The 18,082-nt window shown below is 42.3% G+C and overlaps 1 pseudogene; it reads left to right on the top strand.

The window, feature by feature from the left end:
• The first annotated feature begins 344 nt into the window (after positions 1-344).
• Positions 345-15,818, top strand: LOC133257189 (protein O-linked-mannose beta-1,2-N-acetylglucosaminyltransferase 1-like; annotated as a pseudogene).
• Positions 15,819-18,082: the final 2,264 nt, after the last annotated feature.

Genomic DNA, 18,082 nt, shown 5'->3' with positions numbered 1-18,082 from the left:
TGCCACTTGCTGAAATGGGAAAGACTTGGGATAAAACGGGTTAGGGAGGTTGGCTTCCCAGTTGGCACTAGTGGTAAAGAATTCACCCGCCAGTGCAGGAGATGCAAGAGATGCATGTTCAATCTCTGGGTCAGGAAGATCCCCTGGAGGAGGGCATGGCAACCCACTCCAGTATTCTTGCCTGGAGAATCCCATGGATAGAGGAGCCCAGCAGGCTACAGTCCATAGGGCCGCAAAGAGTCAGACATGACTGAAGTGACTTAGCACACAAGAATTATTTTACAACTCAACGTGAAAGTGAAGTCGCTCAGTCGTGTCGGACTCTTAGCGACCCCATGGACTACAGCCCACCAGGCCCTCCATCCATGGGATTTTCCAGGCAAGAGTACTGGAGTGGGGTGCCATTGCCTCAAAGGCAGAGGTAAGTAAACCATTTACTGGTGGTGGGAAGGGGGGTCTGTTAACGTGGAAAATGCTGAGAAGGGAGCCAAGGAGAGGCAGCGGCCCTCAAATTCAGCACACTAACAAGTTTAACCAGTCTCTGCAGCCCTGGGGAACTTTTCATGATTTTTATACATTTTAGGCCAGATATGGAGTTACCATAGTTCTTAAAAAGGAACTAGAGGATCAAGCCATTTGAAAATTCTTATTTAAAAGGAAGTCAACATGTTATCTATATACAACTACCTTGTGATTAGGCATCATCCATCCCGCCCCACCCCATATACCCATCTATCGTGTTGTGCTTTTCACACCTTACTTTTTTTTTTTTTTTGGCTGTGCCTTGTGGCTTGCAGGATCTTAGTGCCCTGACCGGGACTTGAACACTGGCCTGGGAATTGAAAGCACCAAGTCCTAACCACTGAATGGCCAGGGAATTCGCTTTCACGTGTCATTTTAATGATGTAGTCCCTTCTCCTCTCCCAGGAGTAACAACTTACCTTTCCCCTCTAAGCCTACCTGAACTTATTCTTATCGTGCATCCCAGATATAGTAATGCTGTAGTTTCCTGGATAGCACATTCTATGCCTAAAAAAAAAGAGCCTACCTTAAATCCTGGGTTCAGCTCATTATTAGAAAATTTTTTCCATTGTCTGTAAACAATTACTAAGAAGCTTTAAATATGTTTACTGTTAACAACTAAAATCTCAAAATACTTCCTTTGAAAACAAGGCAATTTTTGCTCTCCCTCCTTTCAGTGGTTGTCAGATGGCCGCTTCCCCTCTCCACTGAGTATCCTGGGATCACCTTCCAAATAAATACTTGTACCCAAATCTTCATCCCAGGGTCTGCTTTGGGGAAAGCCCAACCAAGACAGTGGTCTTCTGAACATCTGGAACGTCTAGCAGCATTGGGCCTGCACTTCACCTGGTAACAAAGGGCAACGTCAGAGGCAGCTGACTCTTGCATGGCCATGTGTCCCTCACTCTGGACAGCCCTCCCTGGAGGCGGCCGAGCAGGCATCTCAGTGTGGAGCTCTGCACATGTGAGGTGCAGGCACGTGGAAATTTTTCTGTTTTACATTTTCAAGCAGTGAGAGACACAATGAACAGATATACATCAAAGCTATAGTATAATCTATGCCATGTGTGTAATTGAAAAACTAAATATGTAGTTAAAAAATACTTTTTCTAATAAGTATTCTGTCATTTTAATACTCTGTCAATTTTTTCTTTTTTCTATATGTTTTTTTTCTTGGTTCTTTATCTTCTCAAGTTGGGGTTTCAAGAGTTTCATTTCAAGAACTAACTTACTTTGCTTAATTTTTGTCTGGGCTTTGGGTTAGCTTGAGTACTTTCAGGAGGATGTTTATTAATAATGCTTCAACTCCAATTAGCAATCTCTCCTGGAAGAGTGAACACTCCACAGTCATTTCTAAAGTAATTCTACAACCTCACAAAATTTGATTTCCATAAAAGAATGTGAAAATCATCTCAGATAATTTAAGCAGCAATTTCATCTGACAAATGTGAGATTTGACTCTTTCAAATAAAGATGTGGAAAGCAAAATTGCTTTCATGTGAAAAATACACAATTAAAATTTTTTCAAATCAATTACTCATAATGCTTTCCCTAGAGATTTGCTTCTAAATAAAAACTGAGAACTATTATTAAAATTTCAAGACCATTTATCTTTCCTCTGATTTTAAGACATGGTTCCTGTTGCCATTCCCCAGGTGTTTAATGTGAAGATTTCACAATGACACTGACAGAATAATAAGGAGCAACTGCAGTCACTGCCATATCTGAAGCCTGCTCCATGTAAAGTAAGGCCAGATTCTTAAGCAGGGGCTAAAAATAGTAACATGCGTTTTAAAATAGAACCTCAACATGCATTTATTTAAGAAGTGATGGTTCCTTCAGAGGAATAGTTCTCAGTATATTTTGAGCCACTGTGGATAAGCACATACTTAGAACACTCCTTCTGGTTTGAAATTGATTTCTGAGCTTAGGGTGTATTCTTTTGAGTATCTCAGTGGTGTCAAATATTTCTTCTTTGAGAACAAGTTAATTTTTTAAAACACTGACAAAAGTAACTTGACAAGGCTAGTGAATAAGATAAGTAAAGTAGTGGCATTCATTTCAAAAAAAAAACTAACAGCAAAATAACCAGACTGGTGTTCTCACCTTGCTCAGAAGTCACTTCTGAGATGGATCTGTAAGTGTTTGGGCTCTGAAGCTCTCCGAGGGCAGGGCCTGTGACCATTTTGCCAGTTACTGTACCTGGTGCATTGTGGGCGCTCAATAAATATTGGTTGAATGACTGAATAAAGGCAAAAATTGACAATGGTGCTAATTCTGTGATACTCATTGAATGCATGTATTTGAAATAGTTGTTTAAAAAAGAAAATAGTTTCTATTATTTGCAAATTTGACAGTACTCTAATGGTTTATAGGAAATGCCCCAAGCTACTCAACTTAATTTTCTTTGTTTTGACATAATACCATCTTCTGGATATAGTCTATTTTGAAAAATAAAAAGAGCACTTTTTCAGTGAGTATATTGAGTAGATAGGGCAAACGGAATCACTCCTGTTTTATAGGTTAGAGCACTTGATGCTGGACTGTTAAGTAATTTTCCCAACATTAGTGTTATTCGTTAGAATATTTTTAGCCAGTAATAATGCAAATCCTAACTTAGATGACTAATGGCCATTTCTGACAGAAACCACTGGGAAAGGGGAGGGGATTGAGTAATGAAAATAATACTATCACATAAATGACATAGCTACAGAGAAAAGTCCTGTGCATTGTAGTGTTTTCTGTACGAGGGAAGTCATTTTAACCTTTGCAAGTAATCATATGTTCTGTTTGAAATGAATTCTGGAAATAATTTATCCCACAGAGCAAGTCTTTTCTAATTCCTCTCACCAAGCAGGGTCTGAGCAGAATCTTTCATATACTTTAAATGTGTCATGATGAACAACAGTGCTACTCATTCAAAGACAATACTATTAACAGCCTTTGTAAATCCAGTCTCTGCTCCCACTAAAAGAGACAACCTAACTCACCATCCATCCATAAAGCCAAACAACAAACTTAAAACTTAGGGCCTGGAAGGAGAAAAGGATGAGGAGAAAGGTAGATAAGTGAAAACATTTATCTTAACTAGTTAAAGTCAGAAAATCTGTGATCACTTATAAATTCTTGGTGGAGGAAAATTCTTAAAGAGATGGAAATACCAGACCACCTTACCTATCCCTGAGAAAGCTGTATGTGGGTCAAGATGCAACAGAACTGGACATGGAACAATGGGCTTGTTCAAAATTGGGAAAGGAGTACGTCAAGGTTGTATATTGTCACCCTACTTATTTAACTTATATGCAGAGTACATCATGTGAAATGCCAGGGTGGATGAATTCCAACCTGGAATCAAGATTTCTGGGAGAAATAGCAACAACTCAGGTATGCAAATGATACCACTCTAATGGCAGAAAGCAAAAAGGAACTAAAGAGCCTCTTGATGAGGCTGAAAGAGGAGAGTAGAAAAGCTGATTTAAAATTCAACATTCAAAAAATGAAGATCATGGCGTCTGGTCTCATCACTTCATGGCAAATAGATGGGGAAAAAGTGTACAGTGACAGATTTTATTTTCTTGTATTCCAAAATCACTGTGGACAGTGACTATAGCCATGATATTAAAAGACGTTTGCTCCTTGGAAGAAAAGCTATGACAAACTAGTCATTAAACTAGTATTAAAAAACAGACACATCACTTTGCCAACAAAAGTCAAAGCTGTGGTTTTTCCAGTAGTCATGTACAGATGTGAGAGTTGGATCGAAGAATTGATGCTTTTGAATTGTGGTGCTGGAGAACACTCTTGAGAGTCCTTTGGACTGGAAGGAGATCAAACCAGTCAATCCTAAAGGAAATCAACACTGAATATTCATTGGAAGGACTGATGCTGAAGCTAAAGCTCCAATACTTTGGTCACCTGATAAAAAGAGCCAACTCGTTGGAAAAAGACCCTGATGCTAGGGAAGATTGTGAGCAAGAGAAGAAGCAGGTGATGGAGGATGAGATGGTTGGATGATATCATCAACTCAATGGACATGAGTTTGAACAAACTTCAGGAGATAGTGAAGGACAGGGAAGCCTGGCATGCTGCAGTCCATGGGGTTGCAAAGAGTCAGACACAACTTAGCAACTGAACAACAAATAAATTCTTGGTAGAGAATTAGATATACCTACCTCAAGTCCTAACCAAAAAAAGGTCCCTTATGATCTAGATCCTGCCGTGCCCACCTCTCTGATCTAATTTCCCAGAGCCCCATTGTTAGACATTCTGCTCCAAAGCCACACTGGCTGTCTTGCTGGTCCTCCTGTTCCTCCAACACACCAAACCTTTAACCACCACAGGACCTTTGCACATGCCTTTCCTTATACCTATAACATTTTCCCCAGATTGTCACCAGACTTGCTCTCTCACCTCATTCAGGCTTCTGTTCAAATGTCACCTCTGATAAGCCTTTTCTAACTTCTATATCTAAAAAGGCACCACTTCACATTCCCAGTCTCTCTTACTCTGCTTTTCCCATAGAGCATTGATCATTACTATAATGTAACATATTTATTTGTGTATTTATTGTCTCTTCTCCACTAACATGTAAGCGTCCCAAATGCAGAGATGTCATCTACATTGTTCACTGCTGTGTCCTTGGGCCTAGAAGAGAGGCAAGCAAATATCATTCCAAAATATTTATGAGCATCTGCTATGTGCCAAGCACTGTTCCAGATGCTGAGCATATAGTGAACTAAACAAAAATCTTTGCCCAGTGGAGCTTATAGTCTAGTTACACATGGTAAGTGATCAGTATTTGTTGAATGAATCCTCAGGATTATAATCAAAATCCACTAAAATAAACATTTATCTCCATGTTGTTGTTTAGTTGCTAAGTCGTGTTTGACTTTTTTGAGCTCCCGCGGACTGTAGCCGGCAAGGTTCCTGTGTCCACGAGATTTTCCAGGCAAGAATAGTGGAGTGGGTTGCCATTGCCTTCTCCAGGGGATCTTCCCGATCCAGAGACTGAACCTGTGTCACCTGCATTGAAGATGGATTCTTTACCACTGAGCCACCAGGGAAGCCCATGTAGCCCCTCGGTAACCCTGGTTGTATCAGTTTCCTGCGGCTGTGTCACATATCACCACAAACAGTCTCTCATGGTTTTGGAGGCCAGAAGTGTGAAATCAGTGTCACTGGGTCAAAAATCAAGGTGTTACAGGGCCTTCTTGCTCTGGTGGTTTTAGGGAAAGATTCGTTCCTTGTCTCTTCCAACTCCTGGTGACATTCCTTGCTTGTGATGACATCACTCCACTCTTTGCCTCCATCTTCACAACACCTTCACTATGTTTCTGTCAAATACTGTCTCCCTCTCTCTTACAAAAATGTATGTGATGGCATTTAGGACAACCAATAATCCAGGATTATCTCCCCATCTGAAAAGAAATCTGAAAGAAAAAAAAGAAACCCCACATCTGCAAAGTCCCTTTATCCAGATAAAGCAGCATTTACAGGTTCCGGGTGTTTGACCTGATATCTCCAGGGCCATCACCTAGCCTACTACACTGACATTTTTGTATTAATAGCTAAAGGGAAGCTCCCACGAGAATACCAGGAGGTATCTTTTTGCATTTTTCCTTTGCTGTCCTTGGAAAACATATTTATCTCTGGAAAACAAAGAAAGGCAATGACTATTTTCAAATATAACAATAGAATTGCATTTTCCAAAGACTTGTATGATAATATTTGTGAGTCGTTCATATAAGTGTTTGTCTTCTATCCAGAAACTCCACCAAAATTAATGAGCAGTGGAGATGGCAAAGCAATATTTGAGAACAAGTTGTTTTATATCTTGTACCATGAGATTCCCATCATGATTTGCAGACAGAACATAAAGCCCTTACCATTCATCACTTACAGTCATTATCTCCTCATCATGAAACCAGGTTGTGATCTCAGAGTCCTTGCCACGTGCCAGGGCACAGAACTGTGTCAGCTTCACAGCTAGAGCTGGAGTTCTACAGCATTTAGGGGTATTTGGGGGCCCCAACGATAGGAGAAGAATAGGCATGACTAACAATAATGTAATTTTGATGCTGTTAAGTCTTTCCAAAATTTGATTTGGAGGCCAAGAATTTAAACTTGTCCTGCTTTTTGGCCTCTTAAAAACAAGTGTGGGCCAGGGTGGGGCCACCAGGGGCGTGGAGTAGATGGAAGCTGCAGTGTGATGGGCAGAGCTGTGTGGGCCTCAGCGGGGCCTGGGCTCCCTGAGCCATTCCTGCAGGTATGGGTTGGTCAGGACAGTGGTGACGACCCCTGCACCCCCGCCCCCTCCGCCCCCCAATACAGCTTGGATAACTGGAAGCCCAGCCCCCTCATCAAGCCCTTTGAGGTGTGGAAAAAGTGGAGTGGTATCTTACCGGAAAGTAGAAACTGACCTGGGCTTCCCTGGTGGCTCAGACGGTGAAGAATCTGCCTGCAATATTGGAGACCTGAGTTCGGTACCTAGGTTGGGAAGATTCCCCTGGAGGAAGGCATGAAAACCCACTCTCTTACCTGGAGAATCCCATGGGCAGGGGAGCCTGGCGGGCTACAGTCCATGGGGTCACAAAGAGTAGGACACGAGTGAAGCAACTTAGCAGGCATGCACGTGCCTCATATAGATGAGGCCATGGTGCTGTTCCTCAACATGATGGCACCTGGCCAAGGGTTCACCTGCATTATTAAGGACACGGGCTCCTTCCATCTCAAGGACACAGCCAAGGCTCTGCTGAGGAGGCGCGACAGCCAGGCTGGCCCTGCCCTGGGCTGGAGAGAGACCTGGGCCTTCGTGGGATGAAAAGGAGATCCTATCCTTGGGGAGAAACATTCTGACTCACCTGCCCTCTCCTCCTGCGGGGGTTCAGTTCTGCTGAAGACAGATGTGCCACTAAGCTCAGCTGAAGAGGCAGAGATGAAGATGTGCCACTGGGCAGACATGGAGCTGAACCGTCACAGCTGCTGCTTCTGCAGCAAAATCAAGGGCGACGGGAACATGTACAGCTGCAAGGACCCCACACGTTCCCAGTTCAGCCCTGACCCACCGCAGACAACAAGGTCCTCAATGTACCTGTGGCTGTCGTTGCGGGGAACCGGCCCAGTTACCTGTACAGGATGCTGTGCTCTCTACCCTCAGCCCAGGGGTTGTCTTCCCAAATGATAACAGTTTTCATCGATGGCTACTATGAGGAACCGACTGCTGTGGTGGCTGCTGTTTGGTCCAAGGGGCATCCAGCACACTTCTGTCGGTGTCAAGAATACCCTTGTGTCTCAGCACAACGAGGCCAGCCTCACTGCCACTTTCAACCTGTTTCCGGAAGCCAGGTTTGCTGTGGTTCTGGAAGGAGGACCTGGACACTGCTGTGGATATTTTCAGTTTCCTGAGCCAATCCATCCAGCTGCTAGAGGAGGACGACAGCTTGTACTGGATCTCTCCCTGGAATGACCAGGGCTATGAGCACACAGCTGAGGACCCAGCACTGCTGTACCATATGGAGACCATGCCTAGGCTGGGCTGGGTGCTCAGAAATCCTTGTACAAGGGGAAGCTTGAGCCCCAGGGGTCCACACTGGAAAAGCTCTGGGCTTGGGATATGTGGATGCCAATGCTGGAACAATGCCAAGGTACAGAGTGCAACATCCCTTATGTGTCCTGATCCTACCACTTGGGCATCATTGGCCTCAACATGAACAGCTGCTTCCATGAGGATTACTTCCGGAAGCACAATTCAACACAGTTCCAGGTGTCCAGCTCAGGAACATGGACAGTCTGAAGAAGCACGCTTATGTAGTGGCAGTTCACAGGCTGCTCAATGAAGCCAAGGTTCTCGACCACAGCAAGAACCCTTGTGAAGACTCTTTTCCTGCCAGGCACAGAGGGCCACGCCTACACGGCCTTTATCTGAATTGAGAAAGATGATGACTTCATCACCTGGACACAGCTTGTCAAGTGCCTCCATTATCTGGGACCTGGATGTGCGTGGCAACCACCGGGGCCTATGGAGATTGTTTCAGAAAAAGAACAACTTCCTGGTGGTGGGTGTCTCTGCCTCTCCCTACTCAATGAAGAAGCCACCATCAGTCTTCTTGGAGCCACCCCCAAAGAGGCGGGAGCCCCAGGAGCTGCAAAACAGACATAAGAGCCCCTCCACGAGCCTGCAGGGCTGGGTGCTGTATAACCCAGGCAGGCTAGCCCTTCACCCAATCCTTTAGGATTTTGTAGACAGTGGCAGGGGCTGGGGATGGTTTGTTTTTAACATGAGACTTAATTACTAACTCCCAGGGGAGGGTGTCCCTGCTCCAAAACCTCTGTTCCTGAGTTGGAGGTCTATTTATTTGCTCCCTTGTCAGGAAAGGGCAGGACAGTGCCTGGGAATCACTGGGATCCCTGGGTACTTGATCCTGCCTGCCCTTTGTAAACTCCCTCCTCCCAGGCTGGGCTCAGAATCTAACCAATTTCCTGAGGGCCTTAGAAAGAGGCTGAAGCCTAGAGGGCCTTGATTTTTTTTTTTTTTTGACTGGGGTGCTACCCTGAGGGTGGGGCAGGCCCTTACTCAGGAAACTGCTGTGCCCAAACCATGGACAGGCCTAGTTGGGGCCCACTGGCTGATGCAGACTCACTCAGAGACCCTCAGACACGGAACCAGGCCTCTTCTCAGCCTCTTCTTTGTCCAGATTTCCAAAGCTGTATAAGGTGGTCATTGATTAAAAAAGGAGAAAAGCTCAAAAAAAAAAAAAAAAAAACCCACTAAAAAACAAAGAAAGAAACAAGTGTTCTACAACTTTATTCAAAGTATTTTGACAGTTTCTTTAGTGGGAAAGAGTATTATGGATTAGATAAATATGGCCAGTTTTAATCAGTGTGTAAAATCACACTTATTTTTCATAATAGTATTTGGTCTTGTGAAAATCTCATTCTTAAGTAATACATTCTGTTGATTAAGTCTTGGGGAAAGAAAGATTTAAATGAGTCTCATGAGTCATTTCATTTATGATGGGCTCAGGGTACGTTTTTATTTCTTGCCTCAGTATTTTTAAAGTAATTATGAGAGTAAGTTGTGAATTTCTCTTTAATTAGAAAACCTAGTTTTAAAGAAAGACATTGATTCTGATTTACTCTGTATAATTGACAGCATACATTTTTTTTTCTTGGAAATTAAAAGTGTCTCAAATATGCTATTTCATGTATTCATGCAACATTTGTTTTTTGAATACCTACTATTGCCAGGCACAGTACTAGGCACTGGGAATACAAACGTAAACAAGACCCATTCCCTGCCCTCCAGAGCTGTGAGGTATAAATGGAGTGGTGACGAGGACATGGTTCCTCACAGACAGTGTGAAAATGGAGCTTTCCTGGTGTGGACTGGGAGCAGAGCCCCACCAGCCTTGGGAGATCAGACACCTCTTGTGAAAGGAATCTGAGGTCTAAAGAGTGAGTACAAGTCAGCCAGTTGGTCAGAGAGTCTGCAGTGTGTGTGAGTATGCGCATGTGAAGGCCTAGAAATGACAGAGAGGCTAGTGCTTGGGAAATGGACGTGGGTTAACATGGCAAGAATTGAAAATGACAGGAAAAGGTTAAAATAAAAGAAAGAGGGAGACTAAGACAGCCTCTGAGTGGCCCCCATAGTTTTTTTTTTTTTTAATTATTTATTTACTTATTTACTTTAGGCTGTGCTGGGTCTTCACTGCTGATCGGGCTTTTTTTCTGGTTGCGGCGAGTGGGGGCTACTCCCTAGATGTGGTGCGTGAACTTCTCATTGCAGTGGCTTTTGTTGCAGAGCCTGGGCTCTGTGGCATGTGGGCTTCAGTATTTGCTGTTCTCGGGTTCTACAGCATAGGCTTAATAGTTGTGGCACACAGGCTTAGTTGCTCTGAGGCATGTGGGATCTTCCCAGATCAGGGATTGCACCCGTATCTCCTGCATTGGCAGGTGGATTCTTTACCAGTGAGCCACCAGGGATGCGCCCCCACCCCCCACACCAAGCTTATTAAAGTCGTGACTTCAAAAATGGCAATGGTATGCTTACGTCTGCATTTTATAATGATTGTTCTGGTTGCAGCGAGAAAATGGATTGGCGGTGGCTAAGACAGAAGCAGAGACCTGTCAGGCTGGGATGAGAGAGGTCCGGGGGACACACTGTGGTTACCTGAACTGGAGCTCAATAGGAAAGGTGACAGATTTGAACAATAATTTTCAATAGTGAAGGACACGGAAGACAGTCGTGCTGCAGTTCATGGGATCGCAGACTCTGACATGACCTAGTGACTGAACAACAATATTCTTGAAACAAAAAGTTAAAGGTGTTCATGGAGCCATGAAAACTTTTAGTGGTCTGTGGTGAACAAGTTTTCAAATCTCTTGTTTAAGCCTAATTTTATATCTTAAGAATAGCCTTGAAAATAGCTTTCTCTAATTTTTATTCCTAAGGTCATCTGACATTAGCCTAAATAAGTAAACCTAACCTGTCGGCACCCCACTCCAGTACTCTTGCCTGGAAAATCCCATGGACGGAGGAGCCTGGTAGGCTGCAGTCCATGGGGTCACTAAGAGTCAGAGACCACTGAGCGACTTCACTTTCAGTTTTCACTTTCATGCATTGGAGGAGGAAATGGCAACCCACTCCAGTGTTCTTGCCAGGAGAATCCCAGGGACGGGGGAGCCTGGTGGGCTGCCGTCTATGGGGTCGCACAGAGTCAGACACAACTGAAGCGACTTAGCAGCAGCAGCAGCAACCTGTCCACAGGGTACAGAAACCTATCAAAGCTGCTCTGATCTCAACAGCGGATGTATGGGAGCAGCCAGTATTATCACCACAGGCACTTCTCTTCGGGAGCAGTCAGTGAACTTACCTGCTGCTATCCCGTTAATCAAGTTACCCACCCCCAACCCCTGGGGTGAAGGGATGAATGCAGGTTGCAGAACACACTCAGGAGTGGAAAGGTCAGAGAACCTCTTTCTTCCTGAGTCCGAACTACATTCCTCTGCCTTCACCTGGGGCAAAAAGGGGCCATTCCTTGGAGGACAGGATCTGATTTATAAACTGAGAAGGGCTGACAGGTATGTTAAGGAAAAGGCAAATGTTCAGCTGCACTTCTTTTTTTATCCAGCAGGTGGCAATGAGTAAGTGACAAAACTCCAAGGAGAAATATTGAGAGCCAAAGCCAGAAGGGCATTGAAATCTTTAAGAATCTTTAAAATTCGTAATTAAAGGCCAGTTTTTAAAATATTTAAATTTTGTTTAAATTGGCATAAAACAGAAGCCCCTCAAAAGGTTCTCAGGATTACAAACAATTGTGTCAGAAACGAGCATTTTAAATTTTTAATAAAAACAGAATTCTAAACTCTGTGTCTTTTAATGTAAAGAGATGTCTGACCAGTCCCAATGGTGAAACAGAATAGTCTGCAGATGACCTCAGGAGACCACTCTGGGTTGTCTGGACAACGGACCAGCTGTGTCCAGCAGTCTCCCTATTTCTTCCAAATTCCCCTTTCCTTGGCACAGGTGACTTCCTCCCTCCCTGCAGGAGGGGTCACAGCTTCCCATGGACACCCAAGGAGTCCAGACACAAGCAGCTGGCTCTCTCAGATAATTCTTGGCAGTTGACATCTACACAGTCTGATAGCAAGTGGTCTGCATGAACCCCACTGACAAGAATGTTTACAGCTTTGGTCTGGAAGAAGAGAGGATGTCCCTTCATCGGAATGCTCACTTATGACATGTCCCACAGAGCACCTTGCCCCTGTGTGACCTCTGTCTATACCTTCTCTTGCAGATTCTTGGTTGGTAAAGTTCCTACTTAAGCCTGTTCCTGTCTATGACGTTGTGAATTTGCCTGAGCTCTGTTGTACAACAACCTATGCTTTAAATTGCTTTCCAGATGATGAGCGTTCCTTATGCCTTCCATGGTCTCACCATTGTGACCTCTCCAGGGAGCAAAATGTATAGAGTGAGATAGCAATCTTCCTAGTTAAAATAAGGCAAGTAAAACCATGGTCTGTTTTCTAATGGACTGTCTTTAAAGCACTTACAATGCACTGTTAGGGTTTGGAATGAGACAAGGAATGTATACTTTTCATTTCTCTGTTATTACTTTTGACAGTGTTGGTTTAATTGATTTGTAAAATTTATCCTGACAATTCTGCCCCACATGTCTGTGGAAACATCCAGTGTTCTGAACACCCCTTTTTCCTGTGTTTTTCTGTGATGGAGGTAGTGAGGCAGAGAAAAGGAAATCTTCCAATGTGAAATTAAGGCATGAAAGACTATCACACATACAACAACAAAGTCTCATGATTTCACAGTTCCTTGCAATATGTTTGTATGAACAAAATTTGTTATCTTTGGTCAACCCAATTAATGACTGAAAAACGAAGACAGAGCAGCTCTCTAAGGTTAAATTATGGAACTCCCTTTTGCGCCAATTTGCAAAAATCACTGTTGTCTTGAATGTGATTAAGATATTGTGTTTGTGAGGGCTTGAGGGGTCAACTTATTTTTTGTTACACCGTGTCACTAAATTCCATAAGTTGATGTTGATAATCTTCTTAACCTATAGAATTACAAAAACTCTTTAAAGTTATTTTTCTCACTCTCTAAAACCCACAATACTATAAGTTTAATTAATCACTCTTTCATAACAAGAAATTAGACTTTCAGACAGAGCGGTTATGGAAAACCCCAACATGGTTCCAAAGTTGAATAAAGATAATCTTGTATTTGGACCTTCCAGGTGGCACTAGTGGTAAAGAACCTACGTCTCAACACAGGAGACCTAAGAGACACAGGTTCAGATCCCTGGGTTGGGAAGATTCCTTGGAGGAGGGCATGGTAACCCACTCCAGAATTTTTGCCTGGAGAATCCCATGGACAAAGGAGCCTGGTAGGCTACATTCCTAAGGGTCTCAAAGGGTCGGACACAACTGAAGCGACTTAGCACGCATGCACAATCTTGTACTTAAATAAGAAAATATCTTGCCAATGAGAAAGATATGCTGTGCTTAGTTGTTCAGTCGTGCCCAATTCTTTGCGATCCCATGAACTGTAGCCTACAAGGCTCCTCTGTCCATGGGGATTGTCCAGGCAGGAATACTGGAGTGGGTTGCCATGCCCTCCTCCAAGGGGATCTTTCCAACGCAGGTCTCCTGCATTGCAGGCAGATTCTTTATCATCTACATCACCAGGGAAGTCCAAGAATACTGGAGTAGGTAGCCTATCCCTTTTTTCTAGGGGAACTTCCCAACCCAAGACTCGAACCAGGGTCTCCTGCATTGTAGGTGGATTCTTTACCAGCTGAGCTACCCGGGAAGCCCAATGATAAAGATACTAAAATAAGTAAACTTATGATTTTTCAGTAATTTTAAGGAGTAAAGGGAATTCCCTCTGGTGGGCTCTGTACTTCTGTTGCAAATAGACTGGATTTGATTCCTGGTCAGGAAACTAAGATCCCACAAGCCACTGGGCATGGCCAAACAAAAAGAGAGAGAAGTAAGGTAACACCTACCCATTTGCACATGTCAAAGCAATGGTTTTATTTGTTGACATTATTTGACTTACAAATGGAAACATAATGTTTTATAACTTGCTTTTTAGGCTTAATATATCTTGGACATCTTTCCATGTCATTCTTTCAAAAGAATATGTAATATCCCAATACATGAATATCATTATTCCTGTAACCAATTCCATATGTATAAATACTTGCAATTTTTCAACCTTTTGCTATTATGAACAATGCTGCAATAAAAATCCTGTACATATATCTTTTTATCCTTGAATGATTATTTGTATGAAATACATGAAATTAAAACATCCTTGCTCCTTGGAAGGAAAGCTATGACAAACCTAAACAGCATATTAAAAAGCAGAGGCTTCACTCTGCCAACAAAAGTTCATATAGTCAAAGCTTGGTTTTTCCAGTAGTCATGTACAGATGTGAGAGTTGCACGGTAAGAAGGCTGAATGCTGAAGAATTGATGCTTTCAAACTGTGGTGCTGGAGAAGACTCTTGAGAGTTCCTTGGATAGCAAGGAGATCAAACCAGTCAAACCTAAAGGAAATCAACCCTGAATATTCATTGGAAGGACTGATGCTGAAGCTGAAGCTCTAATAATTTGGCAACCTAATATGAATAGCCAACTCATTGGAAAAGACCCTGGTGCTGGGAAAGATTAAGGGCAGGAGGAGAAGGGGGCGACAGAGAATGAGATAGTTGGATGGCATCACCAACTCAATGGACATGGGTTTGGGTGGACTCCGGGAGTTGGTGATGGACAGGGAAGCCGGCATACTGCAGTACATGGGGTCGCAAAGACTTTGTGACTGAACAACAACAATTGCTAGAGGTAAAATTGCTGAGTCAAACAATGTGATGGCTTAGAAGTTGGACACGACTGAAGTGACTTAGCAGCAGCAGCTACGTAGTCCCTCCAAAAAACTGAACCACTATATGTTCTTGTATAAACACTGTATCAGGATAGGGCCATAATTTTCAGAGTTTTGTTGCACGGAAACTCTTTCTTTGCAAGACATCTTTTTCAGAATCCAGAATGTAAATCAGAAAATGAGCTTCATTTTGGCAGAAGCTAAAACAGAGGTGGGAGGCCTGCAGTTCTGCTTACCTATCTCTGTGGTCCCTCCAGTGTGACCTACTGGAACACAGAACAACACAATACAGACAGTTCTTTGTCCACAAATATTATTTGGCTGAAAGTAGGACTAACATGATAGAAGACTTAAAAATTATACAATCCCTAATTATACTTCAATTTCAGACCCAATTTTTAGTAATTTAGTTCCAGCATTTTTTATGTGTTCTTTCATTGGTTTCTTTTTCTTTACAATGAGCCCCTGTTTGTGGCAAAGTTCTGGTCCTTTTAGACAAATAATTTACACCTTTGTCTAAATTGTACTGAATGTATAAATCCTAAATTTGCTCTCACTGGAATCAACACATTCATTTTTGGTTTGTCCGCATTTTATTTTTTTAATTTTTCCAATTTATTTATTTGGCTGCACTGGGCCTGCATCGCTGCACACAGGCTTTCCCTAGTTGCAGTGAGTGGGGGCTCCTCCCCACTTGTGGTGCTCAGGCTTCTCATTGTGGTGGAGCATGGGATCTGAGGTGTGCGGGTTTCAGTAGTTGCGGCACTTGGGCTTTGTTGCCCTGCAGCACATGGAATCCTCCTGGACCAGGGATTGAACCCATGTCCTCTGCATTGGCAGGCAGATTCCCAACCACTCGACCACCAGGGAAGTCCAATTTCTCTTCCTTTTAATAAAAATAAATATTCAAATATTTGATTTTAAATATTTAACATTTGAATAAAACCTTCAAATGATTATGTAAACTATCAACAAAGGTAGTGACTTCCAAAACTGAACCTCTTGGTTCTATCATCAAAATGTTCATTCACTAACTGATAGAGAAAAATGTGAACTGAGGGAAAGGTGAGTTGGAGTGTGAGCAGAAAGGCAGGTGGTAAAGATCTGAAGAACCACTTACATACTAATATCATTGCAATCACTGACTCTATTCAGTAATTTAGAAACCTACTTGCATTTTTTTCTTCTTGCCTATTTGCAACAGTTTTATCAGACTTTAACAAGCTTATTGCTTCCAGGAAAACAACTGAAAGAAGAGTGCACCAGGTAAAGAATACAGAAATGTCCCATTCAACTGGGGAGCCACTTCAAATCCTAGCTTCTGTGAGATTCTTCTAACGGGGGCTTCTGCCTCCCCTGGTTTTCCAGAGAATGCTCATCTATCCGTTTTTCCCCAAACCGTTTCACTTTTATTGTGACTTTTGTCAGAATGAAGAGAAATCATCCAAGATTTATTTCAAGTTAATTCACATAGGCATAATTAGGCTTATTATTTTTAACCAACTAGGTATTGTCCCCCTTTTCATCACTATGTAATGCTTCTTAAAAACATCCAGAAATACTGGCTCTTAGAGACAAGGCTGGAACACATTCAACTCTCTAAAAGGAGCAGATCTGTAGCCTCAATCAGAGGCTTATTGTGAAGGAAGAAAAAAATTCAGTAGAAAATACACAGAATACTGGAATGATTGTATTCATTGATTCAACAAATGTAGAATGGAGCAATGTGCTAGTTGCTAAGAGAGTACAAAAAGTATAAACCATGATCACTACTCAGAGTTTGTGATATTGTCAGGGCAACTAGGCTCACACCCTAAAAAAAGTTACATGATAATTTCAGTAGTTTATGAATAAAATGTGAAATGTGTGATACAGATTATGGTTGCTGTAGAAGACCCAGTTTCAGAGTCTTAGTTCATTAACCCCCTTATAGTTTCACATGCCCTTTTACCTACTTTAGACTTTATGTCCAGCCACTTTTTTTTGCAATTAAATAAAATTTTAATTTTTCATTGGAGTATAATTGCTTTACAATATTGTGTTAGTTTCTGTTGTACAACAGTGTGAATCACTGTAGTTTTGATTTGCATTTCTGCAACAATTACTGATGTTGGGCATGTTTTCATGTCCCTGTTGGCCATTTGCATGTCTTACTTGGAGAAATGTATATTTAGGTCTTCCGCCCAGTTTTTGATTGAGTTTTTTGTTTTCTTGTTGTTATTAAGTTGTATGAGCTGTTTGTATGTTTTAGAAATGAAGCTCTTGTCAGGTGCATCATTTGCAAATATTTTGTCCCAGTCTGTTGTTTGTCTTTTTGTTTTCTTTATAGTTTACTTTGTTGTGCAAAACTTGTAAGTTTGATTAAGTCCCATTTATCTGTTTTAGTTTTTTATTTCCATTTCCTTGGGAGTGTCCATCTTTAAAAGAAAGGAATTTTGAAAAAAACTTGTGAACATGTTTTAAAGCTACTATATCTCTCAAAGCATTTTTTTTCGTTTGTTTTGTTTTGTTTTTGGCTGTTCCGCGTGGCATTTGGAATTTCCCTGACCTGAGATCAAATCTGTGCCCCTTGCAGTAGAAACTTGGAGTCTTAAGCACTGGACCACCATGGATGTCCTCTCAAACCATTTTTTAGCCTGCTAGTTCTTCAGGCTACTTTGCTGTTCTTACAAGTACCATGGTTCTCAATATAGTGATCTACTCCGTTTCTTAGTTTCTCATTACCCAATATTCAATTATTGTTGATAGTCCAGATTATTAGCGCCTAAACGAACACTACTGCTATTGAACACAGTATCCAAATTAGCACAGCATTCAAGGCCCTACAAAAGTTACCTGCAACTTTCCTTTTCATTTTACCTCCCTGTTTCATTTACACTTCAGCCAGATGGATTGATCATTCCCCACTTGTACCCTCTGCTTTCCCACCTTTGTGCCGTTGCTCAGGTGGTTTCCCTCACCAGGAAGACTCTCTCCTTAATTTCTCAATTGGTCAAGACACCCAGTTCAAATGCTGTGTTATCCAAGAAGAGTTCCTTGATCTTCCCAATCAGAAACATTCCCTTCCTCCTCTACACACCAAAGTACATTGTCAACTTTACTGCAGACATCTCATTTTATACCATATTATGTACATCTTTGTATTCCTTTCAGCAT

This window comes from Bos javanicus, chromosome 11 (assembly GCF_032452875.1).
Source record: "Bos javanicus breed banteng chromosome 11, ARS-OSU_banteng_1.0, whole genome shotgun sequence".
Classification (NCBI taxonomy): domain Eukaryota; kingdom Metazoa; phylum Chordata; class Mammalia; order Artiodactyla; family Bovidae; genus Bos; species Bos javanicus.
Note: the sequence above shows the minus strand (reverse complement) of the source record. Positions and strands in the feature narration are given on the sequence as shown.